The following is a 13275-nucleotide window of genomic DNA, read 5'->3' as shown; positions in this document are numbered from 1 at the left end:
TCTTTATAATCTAATAGTCTAAACGTTTAAATTAAGTTATTTCTTCTCATCTGTCTAATTCTTGATTATCTTAGTAATCTATAGTTATGCTTGTGAGAGGTAGTAAGTACCCGAAGAATAGCCGAAGTGCGCTCACGTACACATTTGCTCGAATACCACTGCTACGACAAGAAAAAGAACTTTTAGGTGAGGTGATCATTTATTTAAAATAATTGCAGTAAATAAAAAAGAATAGAGCTCAGACGCACAGATTTTCATCTTACATTAGACAGATGTAAAGACCCAAGTCTCCAGGTTGTTCAATAATCATCACAGCTCTGAAAATGATGCTATTATAGAGAGATTTGACTGTACTATTCTACCACTAGACCACTAGTGCTTCTTTCTCTTCTCACTGATTACTAATCTGAATTCATATTGGAAAGTCCTACTTTAGAAGGTAAAGTGTTGCCTACCAAGGGCGGCTCGAATTTAAGACTTCTGATTAAGGATATGGAAGAGTAACAACAACAACAACAATAACAACAACAACAATAAATCGAGTGTAATCTACAAGTGGGATTTGGGAAGGATAATGTGTACGCACACTTTACCCCTACCTTGTGAAGGTAGAAAGATTGATTCTGATAGACCCTCGGCTCAAGGCAGCGTTTAGTGACTAATAGAAAATCGCATTCTCATTAGTCTTAGGTCTTAAGCTCTAAATTAATACTAGTGTTTTATTTTTTCACTTGCATTGCATTATAGTGTATACGATGAGCTTATACATTCACAAAACAGCGTCTTATGATAATTTGATGGGCTTATACATTCACTAGTAATAATGATTATTACGTTTAACCTGTTGCTGTGATTTTGAAAAATTAAGGAGTACTAGTTTTAGAAAAAATATAAATAAAAAAAGAAAGAAAGAAAAGAGCTCAGAAACACAGATTTTCATCTTATATCAGAATGTTGTGAAGACCCAAGTCTCACAGTATGTGCAATAATCATCACAGCCCTGAAGCACCAGCCGAGAATTGAACCCGGGTCTATACCGAGGCAGGGTACTATTCTATCACTAGATCAGTGGTGCTTCTTTGTCTTCTCACTGGTTACATATAACAAATGGCAAATACAAGTGGTTTATCTATTTATCATAACAAATACGTGGCTTCTTGCTATTCTCACTAAACCAAGAGGTCACGGGTTCGAGCCGTGGAAACAGTCACTTACAGAAATGCAAGTTAAGACTGTGTATAATAGACCCCTGTGATCCTTTCATTCCCCGAACTCCACGTATAACGGAAGCTTAGTGCACTGAGCCACTAAGCCGCCCCATAATCAACAGAAGAATTCGCAAATACAAGTGGTTTGTCTCCATTATATTAAAGATATCAAATTTTCCACTTCTAAACCAACTCAATTTATATACTGTTCCAAAAGAATGACAGAATTTGAAGTTTGAACTACTGTGGTCAGCATATCTAATTTTCAGTTAACCAAACTTGATTCTTTTTGTTCTTTTTTTTTTTTTTTTGAGATAAAATTGTTATTCCCGGTCAATATTCCTGTATTTGTAAATATTAATTCTGCAAAATATAAGTTAACGTAATGAAACAATAATAATGAATTCGAGCCCACTGAATTCACAGTGTTTCCTTAAGGAATTTAATCCCCTCCTAGTACCCAAGGTAATGGATTATTTCCTCCCAGGATAGAACGAATTACACACTGGTGTAGCGGTACTTCAAACCCCAGTGTTTCGGCGAACACAAAGTTCGGTAGCAAATCACACTTACAGTTGCTTTGTTTGAAGTTTAAAAACAATGCAGAACAAAGGAGGAGATACTCAGAAAATCGAATGGAAATGCTGAGAGGAAGGAATGCAATGTATAGCTAATTGTATGTTGAGTTCTTGTATGTTCCTTCAACATTGCTGCTCATTTATATAGCAACCAAGAAGGAGTGCAAGACCAAAACGTCCACCCTTCATGGTGGAGCAAGCATTAAGTGTTTGTGGAGCAAGCACTTCATGGTGTGTGGAGCAAGCACTTCATGGTGGGAAGACCATTATCCGGCTGCCAATTATCAATACACGGATTGAAAAATATCCGTTACAAATACGGATAATCTTACGTTAATATTTACTATTAACAAATAAATTTGGTCCAAAAAATTAATCAATCAATCGATCATTTGACCAAATCCAAATCCAAATCCAAATCCGAATCCGAATCCGAATCCGAATCCGAATCCGTATCCGTAGCCGTAGCCGAAGCCGAGCCGAGCGAGCGAGCGACGACGACGGCGCGAGGCTTGCTTTCTTCTTAACTCTTTAAGAGCTACAAGAAGAGCAATCATATATATACCCACCAAAAATGTCTTCCACTTCCAATATGGGACAATGTCTTATTGTTAAGAGGGGGAAACTTAAAATTTTACTCAAAATTTCATTTTCCCTCCATTTCCCATTCACCCTCATTTTAAGAATATTACATCTTAAAATAAAACCTCAACAATCCCCCACATGAATGGGGAATGGCTATATCACGGAAGTATGCATGAAAAACTGTGTGATTTACAAGCAAGGATTAATTGCATCTGGATAAGTAGGTTTCCCTTTGAACTTTCCGTAGTAAACTTATGTCGGATATACTCGGTCAATCGGTAGATTTGATATCTTTGAACCGTCGATCTTTGGTGTATACCTAGACAACCATAAGTCACACAATCAACCCTTAACCGTCTTTGGTTCTCATTGTTGTGTTCGTTTCAGCCATGAACACCGCCTGGTTCATAAGTGCGTAGAGAACTGGCCTTACAAAGTTCTCCTTGAAGCGGCTCACACTTCACACTTAAATAGGTGATTCCTAAACGTGTCATCCTGTAGATACACTATTTGATATACCCCGTATCAAATTTAGAAATCATTAAAAAGCCTTAATGCTTTATCCTTGGTACTGAACATTGTCTCATCACGAGAATGGACTAAAATTTTATTTGACAATGTTGAACCGTCATTAATGACTTTGTTTGATCTCTTTGAACCTAGATCTTGGGATCTCCAGTCTTCTAGGTAGAGTTACCGCCACAATGACTTGTTCTCGGCCATAGCCCCATTCCCCTTGATGATTTCTCAACTACCTCTCTAGTTAGGCCTTTTGTAAGTGGATCCGACACATTATCACTTGACTTTACATAGTCAATTGTGATAATTCCTCTAGAGAGTAATTGCCTAACGGTTTTATGTCTTCGTCGTATATGACGAGATTTACCGTTATACATGACGCTCCCAGCCCTTCCAATTGCCGCTTGACTATCACAATGTATGCATATTGATGTCAACGGTTTGGGCCAAAATGGAATGTCTTCCAAGAAATTCCGGAGCCATTCAGCTTCTTCACCGGCTTTATCTAAGGCTATGAATTCAGCCTCCATTGTAGAGCGGGCAATACATGTTTGTTTGGACGACTTCCAAGATACCGCTCCTCCACCAATAGTGAAAACATATCCACTCGTGGACTTAGAATCAGTTGAACCGGTGATCCAATTTGCATCACAGTATCCCTCAATCACCGCAGGGAAATTACTGTAGTGCAATTCAAAGTTCTGGGTATGTTCTAAATATCCCAAAACTCGTTTCATTGCCATCCAATGAGATTGGCCTGGATTGCTCGTATATCGACTCAGTTTACTTATAGCACAAGCTATGTCTGGTCGTGTACAATTCATGATATACATTAAGCATCCCAATACACGAGCATAATCCAATTGTGATATGCTTTGGCCTTTGTTCTTTGCTAATGCAAGATTCACGTCAATTGGAGTCTTTGCAACTTTAAAGCCCAAGTGCTTGAATTTTTCAAGTACTGTCTTAATATAATGAGATTGTGACAATGCCAGACCTTGAGGAGTCTTATTGATCTTAATTCCCAGAATTAAATCAGCAACTCCCAAGTCTTTCATATCAAATTTGCTATTGAACATACGCTTAGTAGCATTTATGTTGGCAATGTCATTACTCATTATCAACATATCATCCACATATAGGCAAACAATGACTATGTGATTTGGAACATTTTTAATGTACACGCATTTATCACATTCATTTATCTTAAAACCATTTGACAACATTGTTTGGTCAAATTTCGCATGCCATTGTTTGGGTGCTTGTTTTAGTCCGTAAAGAGACTTAACAAGTCTACATACCATCTTTTCTTTACCTGGAACCACAAACCCTTCGGGTTGTTCCATGTAAATTTCTTCCTCCAACTCTCCATTTAAGAAGGCCGTCTTAACATCCATTTGATGAATTTCAAGACCATACACTGCAGCTAATGCTACTAACATCCGTATGGACGTAATTCTTGTAACTGGAGAGTATGTATCAAAGTAGTCTAGACCTTCTCGTTGTCTATACCCTTTGACTACGAGCCTTGCCTTGAATTTATCAATAGTGCCATCATCTTTGATTTTTCTCTTAAAAATCCATTTAGAACCCAAAGGTTTATTTCCAGGAGGAAGATCAACCAATTTCCAGGTATGGTTGTTCAATATGGATTCTATTTCACTATTGACTGCCTCTTTCCAAAACAATGATTCCGAAGAAGTCATAGCTTCTTTAAATGTTTGAGGCTCATTCTCCAATAAGAAAGTCACAAAATCTGGTCCAAATGAAGTAGACGTTCTTTGACGTTTACTACGTCTTGGATTCTCCTGATTACATGTACTTTCTTTTGTTTCTTCCCGAGGTCGTTTAGATCCTTCACCAAACGACTCACATTCCTTTTTATACGGATATATATTTTCAAAAAACTCAGCATTATCTGATTCTATAACCGTATTATTATGAATCTCGGGATTTTCTGATTTATGAACCAGAAATCGATATGCTTTACTATTTGTCGCATATCCTATGAAAACACAATCAACGGTTTTCGGTCCTATCTTTACCCTTTTGGGTTTAGGAACTTGCACTTTTGCCAAACACCCCCACACTTTAAAATAATTCAAGTTGGGCTTCCTTCCTTTCCATTGTTCATAAGGAATGGATTGTGTTTTGCTATGGGGCACTCGATTTAATATTCGATTAGCCGTAAGAATGGCTTCCCCCACAAGTTCTGTGGCAAACCAGAACTTATCAACAACGCATTCATCATCTCCTTTAATGTGCGATTCTTTCTTTCCGCAATCCCATTAGATTGGGGCGTGTAAGGGGCTGTTGTTTGATGAATAATTCCATATTCTAAACATATTTCTTCAAAAGGAGATTCATATTCACCACCCCTATCACTTCTTATCATTTTTACTTTCTTGTTAAGTTGCGTTTCAACTTCATTTTTGTATTGCCTGAATGCGTCTATTGCTTCATCTTTACTATTCAGTAAGTAAACATAGCAATATCGAGTACCATCGTCAATAAAAGTTATGAAATACTTCTTTCCACCGCGAGATGGTATTGACTTCATGTCACAAATATCTGTGTGAATTAAGTCTAAAGGATTCGAATTCCTTTCAACTGACTTATAAGGATGTTTAACATACTTACATTCCACACATATTTGACATTTTGATTTTTCGCATTCAAACTTGGGCAGTACTTCCAAGTTAATCATTTTCCGCAAGGTTTTATAATTGACATGACCCAAACGCACATGCCATAAATCATTTGACTCAAGTAAGTAAGAAGAAGCTGGAATATTATTATTATTTTCAACAACCATTACATTGAGATTGAAAAGGCCCTCGGTGAGGTAACCTTTTCCCACAAATATTCCATTCTTACTAATTACAACCTTGTTGGATACAAAAACGCACTTAAAACCGTGCTTAACAAGAAGTCCAGTAGAGACTAAATTCTTTCTCATTTCGGGAACATGAAGGACATTGTTCAAAGTCATGACCTTGCCAGAAGTCATTTTTAGAAATACCTTCCCATATCCTTCAACTTTTGCTGTTGAAGCATTTCCCATATAAACTGTCTCTCCGGGTTCAGCAAGAGCATAGGTAGCAAAAGCCTCTCTAACTCCACAAACATGGCGAGTGGCTCCTGAATCAAACCACCACAGTTTAGGATTTCCCACCAAGTTACATTCAGAGAGCATGGCACACAAGTTATCAACATCATCATGGTTTACTACCATGTTTGCTTGACCCCTTTTCTTGTCTTTCTTCGGAGCACGACACTCCGTAGATTTGTGTCCGGATTTCCCACAGTTGTAGCAGTTTCCACTGAACCGCTTCTTGCTTGGGTTGTATTTCGGACCAGAAGCCTTCTTCCTCTTTTTGTTAGCTTCAACAATATTTGCTCCCATTATTGTTGAATTTCCACGGCCTCTCCTTTCAGCAGCTTTATTGTCCTCTTCGATTCTCAACCGAACAATGAGATCTTCAAGGGACATTTCCTTTCGTTTGTGTTTCAAATAATTTTTGAAGTCCTTCCACAACGGAGGCAACTTCTCAATCATTGCTGCTACTTGGAATGCTTCGTTGATTACAAGACCTTCAGCAAGTAGATCATGAATAATCACTTGCAATTCCTGGACTTGAGTAATAACAGACTTGCTATCTATCATTTTGTAGTCCAGAAATTTTGCGGCAACGAATTTCTTCATCCCGGCATCTTCAGTCTTATATTTCTTTTCAAGCGCATTCCACAATTCTTTGGATGTCTCCATGCTACTGTATACATTATACAGATTATCATCCAGTCCGCTAAGAATATAATTCTTGCATAAAAAATCAGAATGCTTCCACGCTTCAATCACGAGAAAGCGTTCATTATCTGGAGTTTTATCCGGCAGATCAGGAACATCTTCCTTGATGAACTTCTGTAAACATAACGTAGTTAAGTAGAAGAACATCTTCTGCTGCCAGCGTTTGAAATCAATCCCGGAAAATTTTCCGGGTTTTTCTGCCGGTGCCAACGCCGGTGTTCGGCTTGTCGTTGCGTTGGCAGTCGCCATCGGAACAGCTTGGTTTTCGTTTTCAGTCATCATCTTTTCTGTAAAAGAATGACACAAACAAACGTTTAATACACGTTTTCAAACTGGAGTAAAAATCACGTAGATTTTAATATCCAACAAAACGCCACGAAGGCTTTACTCTCCAAAACGGGAGTACACAAAACCACAAAGGTTTTAGTTTGCAGAATAATAAGAATAACACAAGTACAGAAATAAATATTAAATTCCTTAAGATTGTTATTCCCGGTCAATATTCCTGTATTTGTAAATATTAATTCTGCAAAATATAAGTTAACGTAATGAAACAATAATAATGAATTCGAGCCCACTGAATTCACAGTGTTTCCTTAAGGAATTTAATCCCCTCCTAGTACCCAAGGTAATGGATTATTTCCTCCCAGGATAGAACGAATTACACACTGGTGTAGCGGTACTTCAAACCCCAGTGTTTCGGCGAACACAAAGTTCGGTAGCAAATCACACTTACAGTTGCTTTGTTTGAAGTTTAAAAACAATGCAGAACAAAGGAGGAGATACTCAGAAAATCGAATGGAAATGCTGAGAGGAAGGAATGCAATGTATAGCTAATTGTATGTTGAGTTCTTGTATGTTCCTTCAACATTGCTGCTCATTTATATAGCAACCAAGAAGGAGTGCAAGACCAAAACGTCCACCCTTCATGGTGGAGCAAGCATTAAGTGTTTGTGGAGCAAGCACTTCATGGTGTGTGGAGCAAGCACTTCATGGTGGGAAGACCATTATCCGGCTGCCAATTATCAATACACGGATTGGAAAATATCCGTTACAAATACGGATAATCTTACGTTAATATTTACTATTAACAAATAAATTTGGTCCAAAAAATTAATCAATCAATCGATCATTTGACCAAATCCAAATCCAAATCCAAATCCGAATCCGAATCCGAATCCGAATCCGAATCCGAATCCGAATCCGAATCCGTAGCCGTAGCCGAAGCCGAGCCGAGCGAGCGAGCGACGACGACGGCGCGAGGCTTGCTTTCTTCTTAACTCTTTAAGAGCTACAAGAAGAGCAATCATATATATACCCACCAAAAATGTCTTCCACTTCCAATATGGGACAATGTCTTATTGTTAAGAGGGGGAAACTTAAAATTTTACTCAAAATTTCATTTTCCCTCCATTTCCCATTCACCCTCATTTTAAGAATATTACATCTTAAAATAAAACCTCAACAATCCCCCACATGAATGGGGAATGGCTATATCACGGAAGTATGCATGAAAAACTGTGTGATTTACAAGCAAGGATTAATTGCATCTGGATAAGTAGGTTTCCCTTTGAACTTTCCGTAGTAAACTTATGTCGGATATACTCGGTCAATCGGTAGATTTGATATCTTTGAACCGTCGATCTTTGGTGTATACCTAGACAACCATAAGTCACACAATCAACCCTTAACCGTCTTTGGTTCTCATTGTTGTGTTCGTTTCAGCCATGAACACCGCCTGGTTCATAAGTGCGTAGAGAACTGGCCTTACAAAGTTCTCCTTGAAGCGGCTCACACTTCACACTTAAATAGGTGATTCCTAAACGTGTCATCCTGTAGATACACTATTTGATATACCCCGTATCAAATTTAGAAATCATTAAAAAGCCTTAATGCTTTATCCTTGGTACTGAACATTGTCTCATCACGAGAATGGACTAAAATTTTATTTGACAATGTTGAACCGTCATTAATGACTTTGTTTGATCTCTTTGAACCTAGATCTTGGGATCTCCAGTCTTCTAGGTAGAGTTACCGCCACAATGACTTGTTCTCGGCCATAGCCCCATTCCCCTTGATGATTTCTCAACTACCTCTCTAGTTAGGCCTTTTGTAAGTGGATCCGACACATTATCACTTGACTTTACATAGTCAATTGTGATAATTCCTCTAGAGAGTAATTGCCTAACGGTTTTATGTCTTCGTCGTATATGACGAGATTTACCGTTATACATGACGCTCCCAGCCCTTCCAATTGCCGCTTGACTATCACAATGTATGCATATTGATGTCAACGGTTTGGGCCAAAATGGAATGTCTTCCAAGAAATTCCGGAGCCATTCAGCTTCTTCACCGGCTTTATCTAAGGCTATGAATTCAGCCTCCATTGTAGAGCGGGCAATACATGTTTGTTTGGACGACTTCCAAGATACCGCTCCTCCACCAATAGTGAAAACATATCCACTCGTGGACTTAGAATCAGTTGAACCGGTGATCCAATTTGCATCACAGTATCCCTCAATCACCGCAGGGAAATTACTGTAGTGCAATTCAAAGTTCTGGGTATGTTCTAAATATCCCAAAACTCGTTTCATTGCCATCCAATGAGATTGGCCTGGATTGCTCGTATATCGACTCAGTTTACTTATAGCACAAGCTATGTCTGGTCGTGTACAATTCATGATATACATTAAGCATCCCAATACACGAGCATAATCCAATTGTGATATGCTTTGGCCTTTGTTCTTTGCTAATGCAAGATTCACGTCAATTGGAGTCTTTGCAACTTTAAAGCCCAAGTGCTTGAATTTTTCAAGTACTGTCTTAATATAATGAGATTGTGACAATGCCAGACCTTGAGGAGTCTTATTGATCTTAATTCCCAGAATTAAATCAGCAACTCCCAAGTCTTTCATATCAAATTTGCTATTGAACATACGCTTAGTAGCATTTATGTTGGCAATGTCATTACTCATTATCAACATATCATCCACATATAGGCAAACAATGACTATGTGATTTGGAACATTTTTAATGTACACGCATTTATCACATTCATTTATCTTAAAACCATTTGACAACATTGTTTGGTCAAATTTCGCATGCCATTGTTTGGGTGCTTGTTTTAGTCCGTAAAGAGACTTAACAAGTCTACATACCATCTTTTCTTTACCTGGAACCACAAACCCTTCGGGTTGTTCCATGTAAATTTCTTCCTCCAACTCTCCATTTAAGAAGGCCGTCTTAACATCCATTTGATGAATTTCAAGACCATACACTGCAGCTAATGCTACTAACATCCGTATGGACGTAATTCTTGTAACTGGAGAGTATGTATCAAAGTAGTCTAGACCTTCTCGTTGTCTATACCCTTTGACTACGAGCCTTGCCTTGAATTTATCAATAGTGCCATCATCTTTGATTTTTCTCTTAAAAATCCATTTAGAACCCAAAGGTTTATTTCCAGGAGGAAGATCAACCAATTCCCAGGTATGGTTGTTCAATATGGATTCTATTTCACTATTGACTGCCTCTTTCCAAAACAATGATTCCGAAGAAGTCATAGCTTCTTTAAATGTTTGAGGCTCATTCTCCAATAAGAAAGTCACAAAATCTGGTCCAAATGAAGTAGACGTTCTTTGACGTTTACTACGTCTTGGATTCTCCTGATTACATGTACTTTCTTTTGTTTCTTCCCGAGGTCGTTTAGATCCTTCACCAAACGACTCACATTCCTTTTTATACGGATATATATTTTCAAAAAACTCAGCATTATCTGATTCTATAACCGTATTATTATGAATCTCGGGATTTTCTGATTTATGAACCAGAAATCGATATGCTTTACTATTTGTCGCATATCCTATGAAAACACAATCAACGGTTTTCGGTCCTATCTTTACCCTTTTGGGTTTAGGAACTTGCACTTTTGCCAAACACCCCCACACTTTAAAATAATTCAAGTTGGGCTTCCTTCCTTTCCATTGTTCATAAGGAATGGATTGTGTTTTGCTATGGGGCACTCGATTTAATATTCGATTAGCCGTAAGAATGGCTTCCCCCCACAAGTTCTGTGGCAAACCAGAACTTATCAACAACGCATTCATCATCTCCTTTAATGTGCGATTCTTTCTTTCCGCAATCCCATTAGATTGGGGCGTGTAAGGGGCTGTTGTTTGATGAATAATTCCATATTCTAAACATATTTCTTCAAAAGGAGATTCATATTCACCACCCCTATCACTTCTTATCATTTTTACTTTCTTGTTAAGTTGCGTTTCAACTTCATTTTTGTATTGCCTGAATGCGTCTATTGCTTCATCTTTACTATTCAGTAAGTAAACATAGCAATATCGAGTACCATCGTCAATAAAAGTTATGAAATACTTCTTTCCACCGCGAGATGGTATTGACTTCATGTCACAAATATCTGTGTGAATTAAGTCTAAAGGATTCGAATTCCTTTCAACTGACTTATAAGGATGTTTAACATACTTACATTCCACACATATTTGACATTTTGATTTTTCGCATTCAAACTTGGGCAGTACTTCCAAGTTAATCATTTTCCGCAAGGTTTTATAATTGACATGACCCAAACGCACATGCCATAAATCATTTGACTCAAGTAAGTAAGAAGAAGCTGGAATATTATTATTATTTTCAACAACCATTACATTGAGATTGAAAAGGCCCTCGGTGAGGTAACCTTTTCCCACAAATATTCCATTCTTACTAATTACAACCTTGTTGGATACAAAAACGCACTTAAAACCGTGCTTAACAAGAAGTCCAGTAGAGACTAAATTCTTTCTCATTTCGGGAACATGAAGGACATTGTTCAAAGTCATGACCTTGCCAGAAGTCATTTTTAGAAATACCTTCCCATATCCTTCAACTTTTGCTGTTGAAGCATTTCCCATATAAACTGTCTCTCCGGGTTCAGCAAGAGCATAGGTAGCAAAAGCCTCTCTAACTCCACAAACATGGCGAGTGGCTCCTGAATCAAACCACCACAGTTTAGGATTTCCCACCAAGTTACATTCAGAGAGCATGGCACACAAGTTATCAACATCATCATGGTTTACTACCATGTTTGCTTGACCCCTTTTCTTGTCTTTCTTCGGAGCACGACACTCCGTAGATTTGTGTCCGGATTTCCCACAGTTGTAGCAGTTTCCACTGAACCGCTTCTTGCTTGGGTTGTATTTCGGACCAGAAGCCTTCTTCCTCTTTTTGTTAGCTTCAACAATATTTGCTCCCATTATTGTTGAATTTCCACGGCCTCTCCTTTCAGCAGCTTTATTGTCCTCTTCGATTCTCAACCGAACAATGAGATCTTCAAGGGACATTTCCTTTCGTTTGTGTTTCAAATAATTTTTGAAGTCCTTCCACAACGGAGGCAACTTCTCAATCATTGCTGCTACTTGGAATGCTTCGTTGATTACAAGACCTTCAGCAAGTAGATCATGAATAATCACTTGCAATTCCTGGACTTGAGTAATAACAGACTTGCTATCTATCATTTTGTAGTCCAGAAATTTTGCGGCAACGAATTTCTTCATCCCGGCATCTTCAGTCTTATATTTCTTTTCAAGCGCATTCCACAATTCTTTGGATGTCTCCATGCTACTGTATACATTATACAGATTATCATCCAGTCCGCTAAGAATATAATTCTTGCATAAAAAATCAGAATGCTTCCACGCTTCAATCACGAGAAAGCGTTCATTATCTGGAGTTTTATCCGGCAGATCAGGAACATCTTCCTTGATGAACTTCTGTAAACATAACGTAGTTAAGTAGAAGAACATCTTCTGCTGCCAGCGTTTGAAATCAATCCCGGAAAATTTTCCGGGTTTTTCTGCCGGTGCCAACGCCGGTGTTCGGCTTGTCGTTGCGTTGGCAGTCGCCATCGGAACAGCTTGGTTTTCGTTTTCAGTCATCATCTTTTCTGTAAAAGAATGACACAAACAAACGTTTAATACACGTTTTCAAACTGGAGTAAAAATCACGTAGATTTTAATATCCAACAAAACGCCACGAAGGCTTTACTCTCCAAAACGGGAGTACACAAAACCACAAAGGTTTTAGTTTGCAGAATAATAAGAATAACACAAGTACAGAAATAAATATTAAATTCCTTAAGATTGTTATTCCCGGTCAATATTCCTGTATTTGTAAATATTAATTCTGCAAAATATAAGTTAACGTAATGAAACAATAATAATGAATTCGAGCCCACTGAATTCACAGTGTTTCCTTAAGGAATTTAATCCCCTCCTAGTACCCAAGGTAATGGATTATTTCCTCCCAGGATAGAACGAATTACACACTGGTGTAGCGGTACTTCAAACCCCAGTGTTTCGGCGAACACAAAGTTCGGTAGCAAATCACACTTACAGTTGCTTTGTTTGAAGTTTAAAAACAATGCAGAACAAAGGAGGAGATACTCAGAAAATCGAATGGAAATGCTGAGAGGAAGGAATGCAATGTATAGCTAATTGTATGTTGAGTTCTTGTTATCTTCCTTCAACATTGCTGCTCATTTATATAGCAACCAAGAAGGAGTGCAAGA

At 38.1% G+C, this 13275-nt stretch overlaps 2 non-coding genes across 2 annotated transcripts; both read right to left on the bottom strand.

The window, feature by feature from the left end:
* Nucleotides 1-234: 234 nt before the first annotated feature.
* LOC142170065 (small nucleolar RNA snoR114) lies at nt 235-318 on the bottom strand. The gene has a single exon (XR_012699678.1). It is a non-coding gene; the product is annotated as a small nucleolar RNA snoR114 (small nucleolar RNA).
* Nucleotides 319-916: 598 nt separating this feature from the next.
* Nucleotides 917-1001, bottom strand: LOC142170063 (small nucleolar RNA snoR114). Its single transcript, XR_012699676.1, has one exon. It is a non-coding gene; the product is annotated as a small nucleolar RNA snoR114 (small nucleolar RNA).
* Nucleotides 1002-13275: the final 12274 nt, after the last annotated feature.

The sequence above is a fragment of the Nicotiana tabacum genome, chromosome 15 (assembly GCF_000715075.1).
Source record: "Nicotiana tabacum cultivar K326 chromosome 15, ASM71507v2, whole genome shotgun sequence".
Taxonomy (NCBI): Eukaryota; Viridiplantae; Streptophyta; class Magnoliopsida; order Solanales; family Solanaceae; genus Nicotiana; species Nicotiana tabacum.
Note: the sequence above shows the minus strand (reverse complement) of the source record. Positions and strands in the feature narration are given on the sequence as shown.